This window comes from Triticum dicoccoides, unplaced genomic scaffold (genome assembly GCF_002162155.2).
Source record: "Triticum dicoccoides isolate Atlit2015 ecotype Zavitan unplaced genomic scaffold, WEW_v2.0 scaffold181959, whole genome shotgun sequence".
NCBI classification, from domain to species: Eukaryota; Viridiplantae; Streptophyta; class Magnoliopsida; order Poales; family Poaceae; genus Triticum; species Triticum dicoccoides.
The window spans coordinates 1-6010 of record NW_021226380.1 but is presented as its reverse complement, the minus strand read 5'-3'; the positions used below and the strand labels follow the sequence as shown (position 1 = coordinate 6010).

The following is a 6010-nucleotide window of genomic DNA, read 5'->3' as shown; positions in this document are numbered from 1 at the left end:
TGAGTGGAGGCCAGGGATGGGGCCATGGCAGACGGTGCGGCGGGGAGGCGGCGAACGAGGGCTGGCGATGAGGAACGGGAGGGCGCGGCAATGGAAGGGTTGCAGGTGCGGGCGCGCACGATCAGCAAGCAGGGGAACGCGACGGACAACGTCCTACAACAGGACAGAGAGGAGAGGGGGGAAGGCGCTCACGAGGCCCTGTAGAGGTGCTAAAGCGAGCTCGGGGAGGCGCCAGAGCTCGGGGCGGCGGTGGTCGACGACGGGGACGGCGACGGCGCGGTGAGGTGGCGGCGTTCGGGGAGGAGGTCGAGGCGTCCGGCGTGGCGACGGGGACGGGGCGGCGGTGCGGTGGTCCGGCGAGGTGGCTCCGGGCGGCTGCGACAGGCAGCGCCGGGCGGGCGACGGATAACACAGAATCACGCCGCGAAAGGCCCACCAAATAACCTCGTTATAAATAAACATACAACACACTTCATCATCTCCAACACCAGTCAAACTAAATATTCCATCAATGTCCAAATATAGTGGGTATTAGTTTTTTGGAAAGTCAAGTTTCTTTAACTTTGACCAATTTTAGAACAAAAATATCTACATCCACAATATTAAACAAAAATATATGAAAATTCACTTCATGATGAATCTAATAACACCAATTTGATATTATAAGTTTTGGTATATTTCTCTACAATTTTGATGAAACTTAAACAAGTTTAACTTTTTAAAAAATAATAAAACACCATATATTTTGAAATAGAGTGAGTACAGAAATTTAAGAATCACAACAACATCGATGGAACAGCAAAGCGCGTCCAACCCTTCTAGTACTAATTAAATTGCATCCACTCGGCTTCAAAATGGCACCATGACGATGCACCGCATAGCGAAGCCGTGTGCTTCAATAATGAAGAAACTGACACTTGGAAATGAGAAATATTCCACTATTCTGTCCTCAAGGCTGGCCGGAGAGAAACAACTCCGACTACTTTACCGAAGGGAGATGGATTTCGCTGGATTGCTAGCTACTACTCTCTCCGTTCCATAATACATGTCTTTCTTTTTTAAAATATAAATGTATCTAGACATGTTTTAGTATATAGGTATATCCATTTTTGGACAAATGGAGTATTTTGGAACGGAGGGAGTATCAATGAGCAAATACGATCCAAGTTGGCTGGAACACAGGAGCTGTAATCTCGACGTCACTCCCATGTCGCTTCAAGTAACTGAATCTCGAACCGTCACGTTACATGCTCGGATCTGTAACGAAAAGCATACGCACACGAGGAATGTAGTACCAGAGAGATGGTTGGTCGCAGACTTTGAGATTTTGAGCAAAAAAATGAATTCCATTACTCTGTCTTTGTTACAATGACGGTCAAAACTCAATTTTTCATCCCCGTCGGATTGAAACGGGTGAGATTTTTTTCTACAGACTGTACTGCCAAATGGAAGAGTCGGTCACCACTGCATTGCGCGGTATGCCGTTGCTGTCGTCAGCAGCAACCGCAGACGGCTCGCGCTCTGCGTCTGATTCTTCGGGCCAAACGAGGTCGTAACCCACATCGGCCGGCGGCGAGTCAGCGCCTCTGTGGACCTGGTGGCACACATCGATCCAGCCATCTTCCGAGTCCCAGTCCGGCAAGGCCGAGTTGCCGCAGGCCAATGCCCCGATCCTCTCGGCCGGCGTTTCGTCCGCCTCCTCGTCGTCGGTGTCCGAGTCCCAGAGTGCGTCCTGCAGCGTGCTCTTGGGAGACGTGTATTGTTGCTTCGCCGGCGCGGCCTTGTAGTCGCCGGCGGCAGCGGCGGAAGCAACGAACGGTGATCCAAGAGCTGCGCTCCGGTGGACCTGTCGCTGGGCTGCCTCCTGAAGCATCCGTCCAAGAAGTCCTTGGCCTCCGCGGAGAGCCACCCCGGCACCTCCGGCACGGCGGCGGTGTACCCGATCCGGTGCACGGCCGCGAGCAGATCGTTCAGGTCGCTCCATGGCGCGCGGCCAGTGGCCATCTCGACGACGGTGCAGCCGAGCGCCCACACGTCGGACGCCGGCCCCTGCTCCTCGCCGCGCGCGACCTCCGGCGCCATGAACGCCGGCGTGCCGCCCATCGGGAGCAGGGAGTCCACGGCCCTCGCGCAGCCGAAGTCGGTGAGCCTGGCGCGGCCGTCGCCGCCGATCACCACGTTCCGTGCCTTCACCTCCCCGTGGACCAGCGACCTCGCATGGAGGTACTCCAGCCCCCTGGCCACGTCCCCGGCGTACGCCCGGATGGCGGGCTCCGGGAGGCAGCCCCCGCTCCTGGCGGCCTCGTCCGCGAGCGAGCCGCCGGGCGCGAACTCGAGGAAGAGCTGGTACTCGCCGCATTCCGCGGCGCGGGAGCCGAGGCAGGGGATGATGTGCGGCGAGCAGAGCCCGGTTAGCACGCTCCCCTCGCGCTCCAGCTGCGCCGCGCCACCGGCGGCGGCAGACTTGACGGCCAGGAGCTCTCCGGAGGCCTCGTCGGACGCGAGCCACACGACAGCGCCGGACGCGCCGCGGCCCAGCGTGCGGATCCGCCTGAGTTGCTTCACCACGGCGACATCCATCGTTGGTCGTCGGTGTTTCCGGTTGGATTGATTCTGAGCTGACTTTGTAATTTGTATGCGAGGATGGAGGGGTGGCGCGCGAGGGGTATTTAGGGCATGGCCAATGCTCCACCCTGGACAGCTGCCCTAGCTCTTTATGTCATCTTTGATGCGCCAAATCAGCCCAACCTGTTGCTTCAAAAGCAAAGTGGGATCTTGCAGAGGAACCGGGTTCTTCCCTGGCAAAAGCACAAAAGGTGGGGCAAAGCAAGGAGAGGGGTGCGTACTGGAGATTGAAGAAAAATTAGGTTGAGGAAAAGTGTGGGCCCGATGAGGCAATGGATGCATTGGGTGGATGAAATTTTTAGCAACTGCTTCGTACAATTTTGAGTACGTGGATCATGGGGCAACAGTATGGTATAGCCTCCATTGTACATGCCCTTATATGTGCGGAGTGGCGTGCGACGAGGAAGAGACCGGCATGGGTTGGGTGCGGGGAACACGTGCGAGAATGGAGCTCGCAGCGTTTCTGTGCGCGGCTGCTGCTAGAAATGAAAAAGCCTTCTCCTCCCCGGCTGCAAAGGAAGGTGTAACGAACGTGGGGGTCTTATTTTGGTCATGGTATTTTTGGCGTGGCATTTCCCGTCGTTTTTCTGCTGCCTTTTCGTTTGGCGGATCTGGATCGGCTTCAGGGGTAGGTGCATCGGCGCCTGAATTGAAATGTGGACGTCACGTGATGCAACATGATCATTGTCGACGTATACGATGATCATTGCACGCAGTAACCCAATGGATAATAACTACTCCCACTTTTAAAAATAGTGGATATATACTAGCGTCGGTTGCTTACTTGCTTCAGTAAGTAGTATCTGGGTGGACTGTCATTTTGGCTCTCCACGTGACGTGCTCCGGAAACGAGCCTAACCGATAAGGCTTCCTCGACGCGTCGTGTTAGTTATGTGCCTCGCGGTTACGTCCCAGTCTCGCCTTGGACATGTCTCTCGTTAGGCTTTGCAGTACAACGTGGAGATGTCTCAGAAGAAGAGCTGCCGTAAGGGCAAGACACGTCCATCATCATCCAGTCCATCGCCGCTTGCTAGAGGCACGTTTCGTTCGGCGGCCATGGGCACCTCGCCAGAACATCCGACCATTTTCGGGGGGTTCAAGCCCTGACCGATCTTTGGACAGGACAGCCATGTGACGGAGTTCGGCTGAAGCTGATGGAGGATTAGTTACTTGTCCATCGTTCCTGGCGTCACGCCGTTTAGGCAAGCACATGCAGGGGATATACTAGTCTCAAGCATGTGCGTACACGTGGCCGATTTTTGAGCTGTTTGAGCTGTGATATTTTCCAAGATATATCGAACTAATGTGGTGTCGACGCCACCTTTTGTATGGGATCGGGGTGAACAAAGCGTGCAATTTTCTTCATGCATAGTTTGTTGATGATAACCCATTTTGGATAAAGTATAATTTCTGTTGGTTAGGCTTTTCAGCCAGCGGTACGGTTGAGTAACCCAAAAAAGTGTGCACGCTTCCGTTTCTCTCTTTGTCCATTTCATTTGGTTCACCAACACGTCATCGCTTACAGACGCATATCTTTTCTTAATGAAGACAAATATCTTCTTGCATGATCTTAAAAAGAGCTTAGCTGCCATCAATAATTTATTTTGGGAACAGCCATACTTTGTTGTGAACAAGCAAATATTATCCATAAGTTTGTGGCCCCATGTCATCTTCATAAGTACCCCTGCCAATCATTTTTGGAAGCACTCCCCAGTTGGTTTTAATATCAGTAACTGAAAGAACATTTTGACCTTTCCAGCACCAAACATCCCTAGTCCCGAGAAAAAAAAGAGAAGCACTAAACATCCCTTGCACATGAGATTGATTGAGAATACTCTTCCACTTTCGCAGTCCGTATTTTATTTATCAATTGATGCATGAGTATTCCTACTCTGAAGAGTCAAATTACACAACCTTTGACTCCCCCGTTTCGACATCCGCTGGCTTCCTCTGAAGGACATCCGTTGAGAACACATACCGTAACAAGAAGTTTCGACCTGGTATCAAAACTAGGAAGATGACCACAGTGCTCTAGGAGCAAACCCGGAGTACTATTTTTGTTCACCCGCAAAATAGAGGAGTACTATTTTTTTCTTTTATTGGATTGTAGATTAAGATCTTCACGGATTTGGATTCCCTATCTCGTAAAACATTTTCTCCTAGAATGGGGAAAACTGTTCTACTAGCACTGCAACAATTACGACAAGCCAGACCACTTCACGGTGGGGAAAAATCCGGCACCTAAATGTCCCAAAGAAAATTGCAATGTTCCTTTGGAGATTTACACATAACAGCCTGCCGCTACGAACTAACATTAGACGCCGAGGCATGGACATCGATACGCTCTGTCCATGTTGTCGACGACTTGATGAAGATGGTGACCATCTTTTTCTTAAATGCAAGTTTGCAAAGGCCTGCTGGCGTGCGGCAATCCTAGAAGAGCAGCGTCTCAAACTTGTAGCATGTTCCGCAGCTCATGAAGTAATGGACTGCATCTTCCAGTTTGGGGACCAAATGGCTATGCAAGTAACCACCCTGTTATGGTGTATCTGGTCGGCAAGAAATAAATGCAATGCTGGTGAAAGTGCTCCCACGGCTGATGCGGTTGCAGCTAACTGCAGCCTACATATCCTTCAGTTTACCGAACACCTGAAGGGCGGGAACCAAACCAAAACAAACAGGAGGTGCAGGTGGTCACCGCCACCATCAAATTTCATTAAGATTAATTTTGATGGTGCTTTCTCAGGCAACACAAAAGAGGGAGGATGGGTGTCGGTGTCAAAACCGACGGATATCGGGTAGGGGCTCCCGATCTGTGCGTCTTAGGCTGATGGTAACAGAAAGCAAGGGACACAATGTTTACCTAGGTTCGGGCCCTCTCGATGGAGGTAAAACCCTACTTCCTGCTTGATTAATATTGACGATATGAGTAGTACAAGAGTAGATCTACCACGAGATCGTAGAGGCTAAACCCTAGAAGCTAGCCTATAATGATTATGATTGTAGTTGTGATCGGCCTTCTAAGGACCAACCTCTCCAGTTTATATAGACACCGGAGAGGGCTAGGGTTTACATGGAGTCGGTTACAAGGAAGGAAATACAATATCCGGATCGCCAAGCTTGTCTTCCACGCAAAGGAGAGTCCCATCCGGACACGGGACGGAGTCTTGAGTCTTGTATCTTCACGCTCCAATAATTCGGACGATGTATATAGTCCGGCTGTCCGGATACCCCCTAATTTAGGACTCCTCAATGGGGTTTCTGTGCAAGAACTGAGGAAGGTTCAGTCTGGGGTGCAGGCATGGGCCGACTGACTCATCTTTCTGACGCTCTTCAAGCTGAAGCTTTTGCTTGTTTGCAGGCGATTCAATTTGCCCGAGATGCT

The 6010-nt window shown here is 51.6% G+C and overlaps 1 pseudogene; it reads right to left on the bottom strand.

The window, feature by feature from the left end:
• Positions 1–1331: 1331 nt before the first annotated feature.
• On the bottom strand, positions 1332–2975 carry LOC119344719 (annotated as a pseudogene).
• Positions 2976–6010: the final 3035 nt, after the last annotated feature.